Consider the following 18,712-nt stretch of genomic DNA (forward strand, 5'->3'; position numbering starts at 1 on the left):
TATGTTAGTATCACTTTCAGAAGCGATAATTGAAAAATGCATTTCCTTAAAGTGACATTTTAGAGCTCTAGTAACTAAATCAAAGGCCATAAACAGAAAATAAAGGCAGAGAACAGAATGGTCAGGTACCTACTTGAGTCTCTTTCCTAGATATGAAACCTACCCCTTCAGAATATATTTGTGTCCTACTCAGTAAATAATTTTTAAAGTTGGCTCTGTATCTCAGGAAACCTATCCCCATATTGATAGTTTACAAGAAGTTAGAGATGGATAAAGTATTATGAACATAGATGTGATGGTGTCACATCTAATAGAACTCTCGGAGAAACCTTGGCCATTAGAAATATGTACAATTAATACTTCTTACTCTGAGAAGCAAACATGAAAAGGTGGCTATGGAATAGATCCAAGACTGTTTGCACCAGAACAACACACTGACTTCATATATCTCTTTATCGTTATGTAGTTATTCTTCCATATATTAGGTTCTGAGGCAGAAACGAAAGATAGAACACAAAATATAATCTTGTCCTCATGGAATTTGCAGCCTCATATAGGAGAAGAAAAACATCAATAAAACTGTTTCATAAAAAAATCTGCATACAGCCAGGCATTGGTGGTGTACACCTTCAATATCAGCACTTGGGAGGCAGAGGCAGGCAGATCTCTGTGAGTTTGAGACCAGCCTGGTCTACTCAGTGAGTTTCAGGACAGGCTCCAAAACAATACAGAGAAACCCTGTCTCGAAAAACCAAAATAATAAATAAACAAATAATCTGCATACATTGAACACTTTGTGTTACAACTTGTAATCAATGCTAAACATACTTTATCTAAAGGAATTTTTCTACTTGAAATAAATGTTATATTACAACTAAGGTAAATGATACAAAGAAGAAAAGCATGGAGTTGCAGAAGACTTGGACAACTGGGTGACAATCTGCTAATTGTTCAGTAGCCAGTTCTCCATGGAAGAAGAGTAATGTAAAATTGAATTAGCAAGACTGCCTTCACTGCAATGAAACAACTGACCTAATTAACTTTATAAAGAGAAGATGTTTATGTAGTTCATATCTATGGAAATTTTAACTCAAGATCAAATGGTCTCATTGCTTTGGACTTCTGGCAAAAATAACCAATGGCAGTGTTGGAAAGTATATGTCAATGAGTGACACATCAAATGTCAGAAGGTAGAGAAAGCTGGGAAATGATTCCCATAATCCCTCTTAAGAGCACACTCCAAATTAGCCATGTTGTGATTTAAGAAAAGCAGCACATGAGAGAAAGATGCCTTGCAACAGTGTTCAAGCAGAGGGGTTTTTTATTAGGGAAAGTGATCATAAAAAGGGGAAGGGGAAAGGGGAGGAGGAAGACCACTCTGTAGGTACAGGAACATCAGGAGAAAGAAAAGAGGAGCAGGGGGCGGGAGAGAAAGGATGGGAGGCAGAGGAAGGAGGATATGGAGGGGAATGAGGGGAGTGAAAGGAAGGAGGGGAAGAAAAGGAAGGAAGGGATGGAGAGAAAGGAAGGGAAGGAGGGGAAGGAGAGAAGAGGAACAGACAGACAGAGAGGAAGAAAAAGAAACAGAGAGGAGGATGGGATGGACCCTTTTAAAAGGGAACACAGTGGATGTGCACAGTTGGTGTTCTTAGTGACTACAGCTGAGGGCATATCCTATCAGAACCCCAAGGACAGGCCAGTACAGATACCTGAATATTAACAACCTGAGGATCTCTCACTAGGCTCCCCCTCTTTAAAAATGTTCCACCTGGCAGGTGTAGTGGTGCATACCTTTGATCCCAGCACTTGGGAAGCAAAGGCAGGTGAATCTCTGTGATTTCAAGAAACCCAGTCTACATAGTGAGTTCCAGAACAGCCAAAATTGCACAGTGAAAACCTGGTCTTAAAAACAAACAACAAATAAATAAATATACAAATAAAATGTGTCACAACCTCCCAATAGTAGCATCCTGAGTACCAAGACTTGGTCATGTGCACCTTTGAGTGACATTCCGGAGAACTATTGCAGTAGTCATTGATGATTTCAAGCTGCTAAAGGAATGCCACTGAGATATATACTATTGTGTGTCTTTATATATACTGTGATCTTGTTCCATATATCACAGCAATAAGCTAATATACTTGCTCAGTAAGTATAAATAACAAGTTAAATCTGTTTGCTGAGGCTGCTATAGCAAAAAAAATTGCCATAGACAAGGAGACTTAAGCAATTAACATTTAGTTTCTCACAGTTCTAAAGACTACAAGCTTAAGGTTAAGTTCCAATACAGAAAGCTTCTGACTTACATACAGCCACCTTCTTTCTGTGACTTCACATGACCTTTCCAAGGTTCAGAAAGAAAGATTTCTGGTGTCTCCTCCTCTTGTTATGAAGACATCCATTATTAGGTTGATTAGAGCCTTGTCTCTGTGACCTTACTTAAGCTTAATTACTTCTCTGAATGGCATATCTCCAAATGCCATTCCATTGCAGTTTAGGTATTCAACTTAAGAATTTCACAAAGACACAATTAATCTATAGCAATCCCTCTGTTCTCCCTTTTCTGAGTGAGCATATGAGACATTCCTCTGAATCATGTGTCCAACCTGGAGTCTGCAGGTAGGGAAAGGGATATCCTCCAAGTCATTATGAGAAATCTAGCCAAGCATAACTGCATAACTCAACTTTACCCATAAAACAATACACTGCCTATATGAATAAACAAAAGTTTATATTTCATGATTGACAAAATAATAAATAAAGGTATTAATAAATCAATTATAGGTTTCATTCATAAAGTATTTTATCAGTAAAAAGATATAACTGCTCTGACACCAGCTAATAGACATTGATGCTTAATGTGGTAAAGGAGTGAACATCATCTGTCAATGTGAAGGGGAGAGGATATTCCAGAGGAACCTGCATTACATAATATATTCAAATGACCTAGGAGTGGACAGTAAGACCACAGTCTTCTTGGGTAGGCCTTTGGAGTGATGCTATTGAAGTGTTAGGATTTCAGATTCCAGTGCATGACACTAGTTACATGAGTGCCTTTTTGGACATAATGGACAATTCACTTAGAATTTAGCTTGGAAGGTGATTGAGAAGAGATTTACTATCCAAAAGTCTTCTATAACATAAAAGGTATGTGACTTAGGATTCAGATTTGCTCCAAAGCAGTGGCCGCAGGACTTAATAAACCCATGTGGGCAAAAGAAAAATGTAGATCAGAGCAGAGTAATTTTTTCCACTTGATCCTTCCACACACAGGGACTTGTGGTCTTCTCTTACCAGACACTTTGGTGGCAAAAAAGAATTAAATGATCTAAGCAATAGTGGAGAAGCTACCTTAAATGCCCTTCCCCAATAATGAGACTGATGACTACCTTGTATGCCATCCTAGAGCCATCATCTAGAGGCTGATGGAAGCAGGGAGACACCCGCAGATAAATACTGAACTGAACTGGAAACCAGTTGCAGAGAGGGAGGAGTGATGAACAAAGTGGTCATGACTGGACAAGTGAAACCCACAGAAACAGCTGGCCTGAACAATGAGGAGCACATGGACCCCACACTGATGGCTAAGAGGCCAACATGGGACTGATCCAGACCTCCTGAATGTGGATCAGTGAGGAGACCTCAATAATATTTATCCCTGGCATTGGAATGGACTTTGGGAGCCCATTCCACATAGAGGGATGCTCTCTCAGCCTGGACACATGGGTGAGGCACTAGGTTCTGCCTGGATGATATGACAGACTTCGGAGATACCCCATGAATGGTCTCACCCTCCCTGGAGGGTGGAGTGGAGATTGGGTTGAGTATTAGGAGAGTGGGGAATTAGGGGATTGGGAAGGATTGGGGGAGAAGGGGAGGGAGCTGTGATTGACATTTGAAGCAAGCTTGTTTCTAATTTAAATAAAAAAGAAATAAATGATCAAAAGATACAACTCATTTTTTCTTCAACAAAAGTATATTAAATAAATAATGAATCAATACTTCTCTTTTCTCTTGGTTCAATATCTATAAGCACACATTATATTTTTATTTACAATTTTTGCCAAATAACCATTGGAGAAATCTGCATTTTATTTGACTTACTTATGTAAGAGAATTTCAGTTTATGTTCTTGATATAGAGAAGTACTTGGGAAAAAAGTATCCGTAAAATGGAATACTTGAAAACAATAAACTTTTGTGTCAACATAAACAATGCTAGATTTCCTGACTTTAGAAGTTCAGAATTAGTTTGTCTAAAACCTTGGAAGTTAAAGCAAATGTGTTACAGCAAGAAATATATAATTCTATAAAAGAAAAATTATTACCAACAAAAATCCCAATTTTCTTCTCAGTTTTCACATAATTTTAGTATACATAGCCATAGTTAAGCCGTTTGAAAGCAAGAAAACTTAATATGGTTTTTAAAATTCTTTCTCATCCTCCTTCTAACCTAGTGTCTTCAGCAGTATGAAATGGTGGGAGGTTGAAGAATGCACAATATTGTTGCATTCACAAACCACAAAAGAAAGTTTATTTATTCACTCTGTTTTACAGAAGTTAAGATGCCTTTTGAAGTCTGGGTATGTAAAACTGTTGATAGAGTGTTTGCATAACATGTAAAAAGTAATAGGTTTAATATCCAGAACTATATATTCTGTGTATGGTGGTACAAACCCAGCATTCAGAAGGCAAGAGAAGGAGGATCAGAAAAAGTTCAAGGTCATCCTCAGATACAAAGCCAATACAAGGCCAACCTGGAATACATGAGATCCTGTCTCAAAAAAAAAACATTATTACCTTTTATGCACTTATGTGTGCTCATGCATCACACATTCTTTATCAGCTCTGTAAAGTGATATTTTTGACAGTACATCTTTGAAGAGGAAATATCTAAAGTTGGACTCTTCTGAATCACAAAGATTGGCAGTGTCCTGGACAAATACAGAATTTTCTGGTTATAGATATTGGCTTTAATCATGACATCATATACATTTTCCTCTTATTTCTCTGTGTCTTCTAAAGCCCTGGATTACCCAAAGTCTATCCCAAGACTTCCCCTAAATATTTATACATGCTCTTCTCACTCAAGACTGTCACAGCAGAACTTTATACACGATAACAAAAATGAAATAGTAAAGTTTCAGTTTAATACATGAAGCTGTAAAACATTATATTAAGTGGAGTGTCCTTTTCACTGAAAAACAGATTCCATAGGTTATCCCCCAAGTGTGTGTCTTAGCTTTTAATCTACACTTCTTTGTGCTAAAGTTCAAGAATTCCAGAAACTAGATGGAGGTCACTGAAAGGGAAGGTGGGGGAGAGAATAATGACTGCTTATTATGTGAAAACAGTATAGGTGGGATCATGAAGGTAGAAGGGTTAAAACACAAAGGGTTTTAGGGATAGGGAAGATAAAAGGTATGGGAAGGGTTAACCAAAACAAAGGAGAGAAGAAAAGGCCACGTGGAAACTATCTTTTAACCAAGCTAAAACATATACTTTATTAATAAATATAAAAAAGTGATTAAATGAGATACTTCTCATGGCTGGAATAAACTGATTTTAAAACCCACAGGCTGTTCAACCAATTCCCCAATTCCAACAATGGGATGTCTCATTACAAGTGCAGGTCAAGGAGCTGTAGAGGTCCCCCAAAATAAAGATTCATACAGTTGCTATTGGTTACCCATCAGAACAAGATGATAAGATCCAATTGCTAATGACCATGCATCTTGGTTGCATGGTATAGAAGCATCAGACTGAAACTGAACTAGAAGACCCCATGTTGGTTAGCTTTAATAGTCCCCTTTTAAAGGTGCCCTGCAGACTCCTGGGGGAGAAAAGGCATCAGGAGCCTGCCTTATTTATGAATCATATGAACTATAGGACTAAACCTAGAGGGAAAGTATGTGATAGAATGCCTATTTTAATCCCTTACTTTTAAGATTAGAATTTATGGTTCATAAAGGAATACAAATCGCCTCGTGCAGCTCTTAATAAGGTGAAGACCAAAACAGTCTCAAAGGGAGACTCCTTTTCTTTCCCCTCATCTCTTTGAAAACTAGCCTAAAAGAATTCACCAATTTGGGATAAGAGGGTTGGAGCATGAATCACAGCCAAAAGAATGACAGTTTCTTGGTCCATAGTTTCCTGGTCCTTAACATTTGGATACATGTGGTTTGGGAAATAGAGCTTTGTATACTGTCTGTATGCTTCTACAATATTGTACATGTGCTAAAAAGTATAATGAACATACCTTTTCATTAGCAGTCCCCAAAGCAAATTCATTAAAAGATGGAGAAATAATAGCAGAACTAATGGAAAACAAGATGAGCAGTGGACCAAACTGCCTAAATAAAAGTTAAAATTAACAAATAAAGTGGTATAGCATAGCATCCTTGCACAATAAAACAGGATGTCCATGTGGATCCTTGGCCTTACTGCTTCCTTATGTGACCTCATTTAGAGAGACACTGGGAGACCTAACAGACTGCAGCATGTGAATGTCTCCTTACTCCGTTCAGTCATCTAGTAAATGGTGATGGTCACTATACCCCCTGATTCACAGAACTGTTTTCTGAGCTATCTTTTAAACTACAGTGCAAGGCTAAAGCCATGGTTGGTACTCAGTGATGAGTGTCATTTTCATTTCTAAAATACCTTACAAGACATGAATGAGATATAAAGGAGTCAAGTCAAATTGCATATCTAATAAGTGACTGATGTCTACAATACATTAAAAATTCTCTCTCCCTCCAATGCCATCAGGATGGATGAATAGGGATGACAAATAAAGTGAGAAGCAGAAGCAGAGATTTTTCTGTTTTGGGTGTGGTTTTGCTCTTTTTTGGTTTAATTTTTTTTTTTTTGCTTTCTTACTATGTTTTCTTTTGTTTCATAGAGGGAATGCAACAGGTATGGGGGGAAGGCATTTACAATATTCTAGAAATATGCCTTTGTCCAGCCAAAAATTCTAGGAGCTCAGAACTCCTATTGTCTTTTAGATGTCTGCTGGTTACCTCCGGGTGGCCTGGCCTTGGTGGGGAATGGCTCCTAGTTTGTGTAACAAAAGACCTTGGCCTGGACAAGTCCACACCCACCTTAAAGGCTTCTGAGACTTGCTGACCTGCAGTGTCTGAGGGCAAGCTGCTTAACAGTGTCTCTAGGGTTAAAGGAAATATTTCCAATCAGTCCTATATACATGATAATAAATGTCTTCTGCCATTAAATAAATGTCCCCCACTTTTGGATAGTTACTTAAGAGGATGCTTGAATAAACCATGGTCTCCAGTATTGACTGAGAGTCCTCCTGTTAGGACCAGATGTCTCTGCCTTGCACTTAACATAATTGGTTAGCTAGGTCTTCCCTCATTCACACTGCCCCACTCAGGGTCGGACCCTGGGCTATTTGGCTGGTTCAGATCGCAGCCCCAAAGACATCAATCTGGAGTAGATGGCCCCTGCAGCATAGGACTGATTGATACAGGATGGACCCCGGCAAAGGGAGGTTATGGGGGAGTGAACAGTATTGAGGTGCATGATGTGAAACCCTTAAAGATTCAAAACAAGTTAAAAAATTCTCTCCCTTTTGCTCCCCTTCTCTCTTTTCTTCTCATACATGAAACTGGCTATCCAAACTCTCTATGGAAGTGTAGTTTAAGAGGCATTCCATCAGATAATGTTTTTAATGCAGCAATAGTTTGCATCCTTCTACCTATGGAAAGGAAACCCAGAAATCTACTTTTTGTTATTGTTGGTGGTGGTTTTTTGTTTTGTTTTTATAAACAACCACAATTTGAACAATACAACAATCAGTCAGCCTGAATAAATGATTTGAGCCTTTTTGCTTGAAGTATGGTCCAGCCGTAGCAGCATCCTCACCTGTGAAAGGGATCCAGCCCATCCAGACCTGCTGAGTCAGAGGAGTCCCCTTTACAAGGTATCCAAGTGAGTGTGTATGTAAGCACACTGGAGAGTGCTGGGCCAGGCTTTGCTTCTGAATGCTAAGTATTAAATCCACAAAGTGAGTCTAGTGAGGTGCTTCTTCTCTACATAAGCAGCATTACTGTATTCCACCAAAAATGACAGCTTTGAGAAAGATTGGTGGGCAAACAAGACAAAATTAAACTACCCAAACACGTTTACTGAATTACAACCAGGGATATTTCCCCTTATATAATTCAGGGTCTTTTGTTAAAATAAAAAGAAATAATTTTAGTAGAAGAATACTCTTTAGAAGATGTTTATCTTGATGGTTTTAAATTTCAGCTTTAAAAATTGTGAATAAGAAATTCTTATGGATTTTTCTGTTGCCTACGGCTCAAGATTACATTTGATATTCAATTATATAAGGATGGTGGCCTGGATATTGTATGTGTTCATCTTTCTGTCTTTTGGTACAGTTTGCCAATTCTATTGTTCTTTAATGAATTTCTAGGCATAGACATAGTTAGCATGTGATATGTAAAGTAAAGGGCTCAAGGAATGACAGCATATGAATGCGCTGGTCTCTGAATCCCATTATTCTCATTTAAATCATTGTAGCTTATTTTGAGCCAACCTTGAATGTATATAGTCCCCCATGTTACCCTATGTTGTCTGGCCTTCTCTAGCACGATGTCTTTGAAATCCATCCTTTTTGATGTATCATTGATTGCTGTGTGTTCTGCAGTTTTTATGTCCATTGCTTTATATAATCTGTACATATCAACCTCTTCTGTGTTTGGTAGCTTCAGTGGCAAGCATGTAGGTTGATTCTAGTTTGAGGTCTTTTTTTTTGCTTGTTTTTTTTGTTTTCCCAATGTTTAATGCAGTTTTCATAAGTTTTAAGCACTGGCATTTACTGAGTATTTCTTTTTTTTTTCTTTCGTTCTAATTTTTTATTAATATTTTTTTATTTTCCATTTTAAATTTAGATAAGAAACAAGGTTGCTTCACAAGTCAGTACGAGGTCACTCTCCCTTTCCCTCCCCTCCTCCCGTGCCCTCCCCCAACCCCCCCCCCGTTATCCCCTCATTCCCCCAGGGAGGGTGAGGCCCTCCATGGTGGTGTCCATAGTCTGTCATTTCATATAGGGCAGGGCCTAGACCCTTCCCCAAGAGTTCAGGGTGAGAGTGCATCTCACATTGTTCTATGGGAGTCCAGAGACCGTGTGTATACTTGGGATGGGTACTGATCTGCTGTCCAAGGCTCAATAGATTACCTAGGCCTCCTCACTGACACCCAGATTCAGGGGGTCTTGATCAGTCCCATGCTGGATTCCCAGGCTGATGCCTGGGATTCAAGAGTTAACCTTTGTCTGGTCAGCTGTTTCTGGGGGTTCAACCAGCCCAGTCTTAATCCCTTTGATCATTAGTCCTCCCTCTCTGATACTGGCTTTCTTGAGTTCAGCTCAGTACTTAACCAGCCAGTAAATGAAGTTTCTGTTTCCCAGACTCTCTGGCAATAGGATTGTAGGCTGGCACTCCCCAGATCTATGTCTAAAATCCATATATGAGAGAGTACATGCCATGTTTCTCTTTTTGTGACTGGGTTACCTCACTCAGGATGGTTTCTTCTAGTGTCATCCATTTGCCTGCGAATCTCATGATTCCATTATTTTTTTCTGCTGAATAGTACTCCATTGTGTAGATGTACCACATTTTCTCTATCCATTCTTCGGGTGAGGGACATCTAGGTTGCTTCCAAGTTCTGGCTATTACAAATAAAGCTGCTATGAACATAGTGGAACAGACATCTTTGTTATATGAATGGGCATCTTTTGGATATATGCCTAAGAGTGCAGTTGCTGGGTCTTGTGGTAGGTTTATTCCCATTTTTCTGAGGAATCTCCATACTGATTTCCAAAGTGGCTGAACCAGTTGGCACTCCCACCAGCAATGGAGGAGTGTCCCCCTTTCACTACATCCTCTCCAGCATAAATTGTCATTGGTGTTTTTGATTTTAGCCATTCTGACAGGAGTGAGATGGTATCTCAGAGTTGCTTTGATTTGCATTTCCCAGATGGCTAAGGATGTTGAGCACTTTCTCAAGTGCCTCTCAGCCATTTTAGACTCCTCTATTGAAAACTCTCTATTTAGTTCTGCAGCCCACTTCTTAATTGGGTCCTTTGGTGTTTTGGAGACTTGCTTCTTGAGTTCTTTGTAAATTTTGGAGATCAACCCTCTGTCAGATGTGGGATTAGTGAATATTTTTTCCCATTCTGTGGGCTGCCTTTTTGTCTTGCTGACTGTGTCCTTTGCCTTACAGAAGCTTCTCAGTTTCAGTAGGTCCCATTTATTAATTGTTGATCTCACTGTCTGTGCTACTGGTGTTATGTTCAGGAAGCTGTCTCCTATACCAATTCGTTCAAGGGTACCACCCACTTTCTCTTCTAAGAGGTTCAGTGTGGCTGGATTTATGTTGAGGTCTTTGATCCATTTGGACTTAAGTTTTGTGCATGGCGATAAACATGGATCGATCCGCATTTTTCTACATGCCAGTCTCCAATTATGCCAGCACCATTTGTTGAAGATGCTTTCTTTATTCCATTGTATATTTTTAGCTTCTTTGTCAAAGATCAGATGTTCTTACGTGTGTGGGTTAATACCCGGATTTTCAATTCGATTCCATTGGTCTGCCTGTCTATTTTTGTGCCAATACCAAGCTGTTTTCAGGACTATAGCTCTGTAATAGAGCTTGAGGTCAGGGATAGTGATGCCTCCAGACGTTGCCTTGTTGAACAGGGTTGTTTTGGCTATCCTGGGTCTTTTGTTTTTCCATACAAAATTGATTATTGTTCTTTCAAGGTCTGTGAAGAATTGTGCTGGGATTTTAATGGGGATAGCATTGAATCTGTAGATTGCTTTTGGCAGGATTGCCATTTTTACTACATTGATCCTACCTATCCAAGAGCATGGGAGATCTTTCCATTTCTTTAAAGATTCAAAGTTCTTACGATACAGGTCTTTCACTTGTTTGGTTAGCGTTACCCCAAGGTATTTTATGTTGTTTGTGGCAATTGTAAAGGGTGATGTTTCTCTGATTTCTCTTTCAGCCCTTTTATCATCTGTATATAGTAGGGCTACTGACTTTCTTGAGTTGATCTTGTAACCTGCCACTTTGCTGAAGGTGTTAATCAGCTGTAAGAGTTCCCTGGTAGAGTTCTTTGGGTCATTGATGTAAACTATCATATCGTCTGCAAACAGTGAAAGTTTGACTTCTTCCTTCCCGATTTGTATCCCCTTGATCCCCCTTTGTTGTCGTATGGCTATAGCTAGAACTTCAAGTACCATGTTGAAAAGGTATGGAGAGAGTGGACAGCCTTGTTTTGTTCCTGATTTTAGAGGAATTGCGTTGAGTTTCTGTCCATTTAGTTTGATGTTGGCTGTTGGTTTACTGTATATGGCTTTTATTATGTTTAAGTATGTCCCTGTTATCCCAGATCTCTCCAAGACCTTTATCATGAAGGGGTGTTGGATTTTGTCACAGGCTTTTTCAGCATCTAGTGAGATGATCATGTGATTTTTGTTTTTCAGCTTGTTTATATGGTGGATTACGTTGATGGATTTTCGTATGTTGAACCATCCCTGCATCCCTGGGATGAAACCTACTTGATCGTGGTGAATGATTGTTTTGATGTGTTCTTGGATCCGATTTGCCAGTATTTTATTGAGTATTTTTGCATCAATGTTCATGAGGGATATTGGTCTGAAGTTCTCTTTCTTGGTTGTATCTTTGTGTGGCTTGGGGATCAAGGTTATTGAAGCCTCATAGAAAGAGTTTGGCAAAGACCCTTCTGCTTCTATTGTGTGGAACACTTTGAGAAGAATTGGTATAAGCTGTTCTTTGAATTTGTGGTAGAATTCTGCACTGAGGCCATCTGGACCTGGACTTTTTTTGGTTGGGAGACTTTTGATGACTGCTTCTATTTCCATAGGGGTTATAGGTCTATTTAAATTGCTTATCTGTTCTTGATTTAGTTTTGGCAAATGATAGCTGTCCAGGAAGTCATCCATTTCCTTTAAATTTTCAAATTTTGTGGAGTACAGGTTTTCAAAGTATGACCTAATGATTCTCTGGATTTCCTCAGAGTCTGTTGTTATGTCCCCCTTTTCATTTCTGATTTTATTAATTTGCGTGTTCACTCTCTGCTGTTTGGTAAGTTTGGACAAAGGTTTGTCTATCTTGTTGATTTTCTCAAAGAACCAACTCTTCGTTGCATTGATTCTTTGTATTGTTTTCCTGGTTTCTACTTTGTTGATTTCAGCCCTCAATTTGATTATTTCCTGGCGTCTACTCCTCCTGGGGGAGTTTGCTTCTTTGTGTTCTAGAGCTTTTAGCTGTGATGTTAATTCTCTGGTATAACTGTTTTCCTGTTTCTTCATGTGAGCACTTAGTGCTATGAACTTCCCCCGTAGCACTGCTTTCAAAGTGTCCCATAGGTTTGGGTATGTTGTGTCTTCATTCTCATTGAATTCGAGGAAGTCTTTAATTTCTTTTTTTATTTCCTCTTTGACCCAGGGATGGTGCAGTTGAGCATTATTCAATTTCCATGAGTTTGTAGGTTTTCTGCAATTTGTGTTGTTGTTGAATTCTAATTTTAAGACATGGTGGTCTGATAAGATGCATGGAGTTATTCCAATTTTTTTGTAGCTGCTGAGGTTTGATATGTTGCCAAGTATGTGGTCGATTTTTGAGAAGGTTCCATGTGGTGGTGAGAAGAAGGTATATTCTTTTTTATGTGGATGAAATGTTCTATATAGGTATCTGTTAATCCCAGTTGGGTCATTACTTCTATTAGACCCTTTGCTTCTTTGTTGAGTTTCTGTCTGGTATTCTTGTCTAGTGGTGAGAGTGGTGTGTTGAAATCTCCCACTATAACTGTGTGGGGCTTTAGATGAGATTTAAGTTCTAATAATGTTTCTTTAACGAATGTGGATGCCTTTGTATTGGGGGCATAGATGTTCAGGATAGACACTTCATCTTGGTGGGTTTCACCTGTGATGAGTATTTAATGACCTCCTTCATCTCTTTTGATTGATTTTATTTTAAAGTCTAGTTTGTTAGATATTAGGATTGCTACCCCTGCTTGTTTCTTGGGTCCATTTGATTGAAAAATTTTTTCCCAACCTTTAACTCTCAAGTAATGTCTGTCTTTGAGGGTGAGGTGTGTTTCTTGTATGCAGCAGAAGGAAGGGTTCTGTCTTCGAATCCATTCTGCTAGTCTGTGTCTTTTTATGGGTGAGTTAAGGCCGTTAATATTGAGGGATATTAATGACCATTGATTGCTCATCCTTCTTCGATTTGCGATGGTTGTTGTTGGTGGAATTATGGGTGGAATTTCACCCCTTTGTTCTTTTGGCTGTTGGTAGAGAGGGATTCTCTAATGCTTATGTTTTTCTGGTTGTAGTTAGCTTCCTTGGGTTGGAGTTTTCCTTCCAAAATTTTCTGTAGGGCTGGGTTAGTGGACACATATTGGTTGAATCTAGTTTTGTCATGGAATATCTTGTTTTCTCCGTCTATAGTGATTGAGAGCTTTGCCGGGTATAGTAGTCTGGGCTGGCATCCATGGTCTCTTAGTGTAGGTAGAATATCTATCCAGGACCTTCTGGCTTTCAGAGTTTCCATGGAGAAATCAGGTGTAATTCTGATAGGTCTGCCTTTATATGTTACTTGACCTTTTTCCTTAGCTGCTCTTAATATTCTTTCTTTATTCTGTATGTTTGGGGTCTTGATTATTATGTGGCGAGGGATTTTTTTTGTGGTCCACTCTATTTGGTGTTCTGTAGGCTTCTTGTACCTTCATTGGCATGTCTTTCTTAAGGTTGGGAAAGTTTTCTTCTATGATTTTGTTGAATATGCCTTCTGCCCCTTTGAGGTGGATTTCTTCTCCTTCTTCTATACCTATTATTCTTAGGTTTGGTCTTTTCATGGTGTCCCATAATTCCTGGATGTTTTGTGTTAAGGATTTGTTGGATTTAAGGTTTTCTTTGGTTGATAATACCATTTCTCCTAATGTATCTTCAACACTTGAGATTCTCTCTTCCATCTCTTCTATTCTGTTGGTAATGCTTGTATTGGTAGTGCCTGACTGTTTGTCCAGCTTTTCTATTTTCTGCCTTTCTTCAGATTGTGTTTTTTTTAGTGTCTCTATTTCAGTTTTCAACCCTTGCAGCATTTGCATTGCTTCTTGCAATTTTCTGTTTATCTGTTCGTCCGTTTGTTGCCTTTTATGAATTTTTTGGTTTGTTCTTTCTTCCATTTCTTGCATTTTTTGGTTTGCTTTTTGTTCCATTGCTTGGATTTTGTGCTTTGTTTCTTCTTCCATTTCCTGCCTTTTTTGGTTTGTTTCTTCCTCCATTTTTTTCATTTTTTGCTTTGTTTTTTCTACCATTTCTTGCATTTTTTTGCTTTGTTTCTTCTTCCATTTCCTGCCTTATTTGGTATGTTTCTTCTTCTAATTCTTGCATTTTTTGCTTTGCTTTTTCTTCCATTTCTTGCATTTTTTGCTTCATTTCTTCTTCCATGTCGTGCCTTTTTTGGTTTGTTTTTTCTTCCAATTCTTGCATTTTTTGGTTTGTTTTTTCTTCCATTTCTTGCATTTTTTGGTTTGTTTTTTCTTCCATTTCTTTGAGGGATTTTCCAATATCCTCTTTTAGGGCCTCTATCATTTTCATGAAAGTGCTTTTAAGGTCGTTCTCTTCTGCTTCCTTCGCGTTGGAATATTGGGGTCTTGCTGGTGTGGAGTCTCTAGAATCTGGCGGTGTCATATTTGTTTTTCTGTTGCTGACTGTGTTTTTGTATTGTCTCTTTCCCATCTCTTCTTCTAGTGGGTGCAGAAAGAGCCCCTTCCTGGTCTGGGGACCGGAGTTCCCTTTTGGTGGGTGCTAGTAAGTCCAGTAATCTGGTGGTTCTTCTATGCCTTGTCCAAATGCTGGTCCGTGGGTAGAGAAGAAGAACAGGAATCTGGGGCGCTTAGCCTCCTACCTGGTCCCCTGGACCCTATGCTGGGTCCTGTTGTACCTGATCCGGAACTGCTACTCCCCTGGTCTCCCTGGCTCCTGTAGTTTCCTGGTCTCTTTGGTGGGAGAGAAGATCTGGAGTCTGGGGTGCTTGGCTCCCGCCGGGATTGGGAGCTCTGTGCAGTTCCCAGGCGATCTGCAGGCTCTGGAACACAGGCCGGGAAGCTGGCCTGTTTACCTGATGCTCCCACCGGGATTGGGAGCTCTGTGCAGTTCCCAGGCGATCTGCAGGCTCTGGAACACAGGCCGGGAAGCTGGCCTATTTACCTGATGCTCCCACCGGGATTGGGAGCTCTGTGCAGTTCCCAGGCGATCTGCAGGCTCTGGAACACAGGCCGGGAAGCTGGCCTGTTTACCTGATGCTCCTGCCGGGATTGGGAGCTCTGTGCAGTTCCCAGGCGATCTGCAGGCTCTGGAACACAGGCCGGGAAGCTGGCCTGTTTACCTGATGATGCCAGAGGGACCCTAGTTTGAGGTCTTATGAATGAAGAAAAAATAATTTTTCTTTATGATTATCTTGAATATGCATACTTACTTTTAGCAAGTATATATCTACAATTAAGATTCTCTTTAATAGTTTTCTATCTGTGCAGTGTATTCCTTCTCCAGGTTGACTATTGCAATATTCAAATCAAGCAAATGTGATCACACCATGAGATCCTAGGATATGGTGACCACTAACATTTCCTCTTGCAACTGGGGAGGGGGCTTTTATTTTTTCAGTGTTTGTGAATTGGCATCAGATTGCTGAGACTCATCACCCTTCATAAACTTCTCACAAGGCTCCTTTCCTCCCCATAGTCATAGAACTAAACAAGTGAATACATTGGACTTTTTACTAGTACATCTGCCCTTCCTGGACTTCTTGGTGGTATAGATATCGGGTCTGCCAATGATCTACAAATAAACCTACAAGCTCATTTGTACCTCATTTGACTTTTAATGGAATCTTCTTTTTTATGTTTCAACTCCCTCTTTATTTGGGTATTCTTTAATTCATCCCCATGAAAAAAATCATATGACACTTGACATAAGAATAGGAATCAAAGGTGACTGAGAAGCAGGTGTCCATGAGGTGATTCCTGGTGTGACCATCTTTCTCTCTGTAGTATGGCATAGTGTACCTCTTACCTGCCATGCATGGTAAGACATTCAGTTGAGACCAAGCTTCTTCTTGCAGGAATTTTGCCTACCCTAGGGAGTGACTATAATAGGAAATAGACACTCTGGAGGTATACTCCATGGTAGACCATGATTTGGCAAGAAAGGTGGATAAGAGGGAGAATGAGATAGAGGTCCTGCTTTTCATGTTCTTATGGTCAGGGTACCAGAAAGGAAAGACAGATAAAGGAAGTTGGGCTATTTGAAAGCAAATGTGCAAGTCATATGGCAAGTTGGAATCCCCAGAGGAAATGTGACAAAAAGCTAAATATTGCACTTAAAATCGTCTGGGAAACGTTAAAGTTTGAAAAAGTTCACAAATATGTGAGTGACTGGGAATATCAGTGACCCTTATTGCACTTCCCAAGGTAGAAGAATAGTTCAAGAACAGCTCATATGCTGGAAACTGTCCCAGCTGTCATTCATTTTATGGGAACGCCAAGTTCCCTCAAAAATTTAAGTCATTCAGGGTGACTACAGGCACTAACTTGTGGATTATTAGGTTCCCTAGTTGTATACTAAAGCAGTGGACTGTGAGGACACTGGAATTAGATGTGCCTTAATTCATGGAAAGCTCCAGAAGTTAGAAGCACATGGATATTGAGGTATAATTGTACAAGAGAAAAATATTAAACTTGTCCTAATAATGGAAAGTTATCCCTCCCTGAGAACATACTATTAGTATTTACTTTCTGTCAGAAAATGCACTGGGGTGCATATACTCTTAGGACACACCTTGCAAACCACCTTCTTGTCTGAAGGTACAAATATAAAGGCAATCACGCTCCTAAGAAGAATGGTACTCCCTGAAGTTGAGACATTATTTGTACACACCAAGACCCATTCAATAGCCATGTCCTTGCTTTACAATTATCTGGCATATTAACTCTTCATCATACTTGCTAGACCCCAAGCTAAGGACTAGGATTCTACATGTGAAGGAACAGACACCCCTGCCCCTGCCATTGTAATTCGATCCATGAAAAGGACAACATCAGATGAGCAAAATATAAAAGGGGGAAAGAGAGGTTCTGAATTGGAGTCCTCAAACAGAATAGGTACTAGAGAACCTCTGGGATTGAAAGTCACATGAAACACTGGGAAAGAACAGGATGAAAGTTCTGAGAGTGAAACCAAGCTTAGATTAATGGAAGTATGATTTAAAGCAGAGAAGAGTCCATAAATCTGAGCAAGGCTTTCTCTCAGCCTTTACCCATTTGTAACACTATGGGTTTACCTGTCAACAATAGTGTAAATGCTACCTAGAAAATACTTTGGTATCTAGAAAATAAGTTTAATGACAATCTAATAGTAATGGCATACTTCAGGGTACAAAAAAGTGTATTCTACTCAAATGATCTCTGAATCAGAATAGTCTTAGGTCATTTTACTAGCCTCAAATATTTTTTACATTTCATGGAAAAGAAAATAGTGCAATGCTCTTCTAGGGAGGAACTAACCAGAACACTCAGTGTCAGCAGCAGGTAAGGCTCTGCTTCAGAGCTGCAATGAGAGTGCCAGGGTCCAGTGCCTGAACTACACATCTATGACAAAAAGTAGAAGGCAGAATGAGTCCAAGGATGAGTGTAGTACTTTACAAATTATCAGAGAGATATATGAAACCCCAGAGACCACGAATTTTGATGGAGCCAAGTGAAGAGACTGTGGTTTTGGTAATATTCTCAGGATGAACTCAGATTCCAAGATGACTTTTCCTTACTGATGTAATTTCCTTAACCATGGCAGATGCTGCACTAGTTATTTTTCCGGTTGCTGTAACAAAACAACTTATGAAAGAAACTTACACAGAGGTTTATTTTCTCTCTGGTTTGGTGGGTGCAGTCTGTCATGGTGGAAAGCCGTGGCAGGAGTGTGACATACATGCTCCTCTTTCATCTGCAATTAGGAAACAGAAAGATCGATATATGGTCCTAGTTCATCTATACTCAGGAAGCAGAAAGAAATTAATTCTGTCACCTGGTTTGCTTTCTCCTCTTCTCTTTTTCTTTATGCTAGGACCCCAGGCCATAGAATGATGCCATCTATATTTAGGACAAGATATCTTTTTTCAGGTAAGTTTCTGTTCAAACTCCTTCAGAAACGAGAAATACATCTTCTAGGTGATTCCATATCCAGAGAGACAGTGAGGATTTAGCATCATATGTAGCTTAGAAAAGCCTCTCTCTCCTCTTTGGGGTACTATGGGATTCTTCCGAATCCCCTCTTGCTTAGTGAATTGTGTTTGTTTGTCTGTTTTGTTTTGTTTTTGAATTTCTTCTCTTTTAAAAAATAATCTTTTCTCATAAAATGTATCTTGATTACAGTTTCCCCCTACACCTCGCAGCTCCTGTCCACCTCCCCTCACATCCAGATCCCCTCCCTTTCTGGCTCTCATTAGACAAGAACAGGGAGATTATAATATGCTATAACAAAACAAAAAATATATAATAAGATAAAACAAAAATCTATCACATTGAAGTTGAACAAGGCAACAGACAACAGACAGGAAAGGCCCAAGAATCAGAGATTTATTTGCTCACATATTC

The sequence above is a fragment of the Mesocricetus auratus genome, unplaced genomic scaffold (genome assembly GCF_017639785.1).
Source record: "Mesocricetus auratus isolate SY011 unplaced genomic scaffold, BCM_Maur_2.0 Super-Scaffold_100006, whole genome shotgun sequence".
Taxonomy (NCBI): domain Eukaryota; kingdom Metazoa; phylum Chordata; class Mammalia; order Rodentia; family Cricetidae; genus Mesocricetus; species Mesocricetus auratus.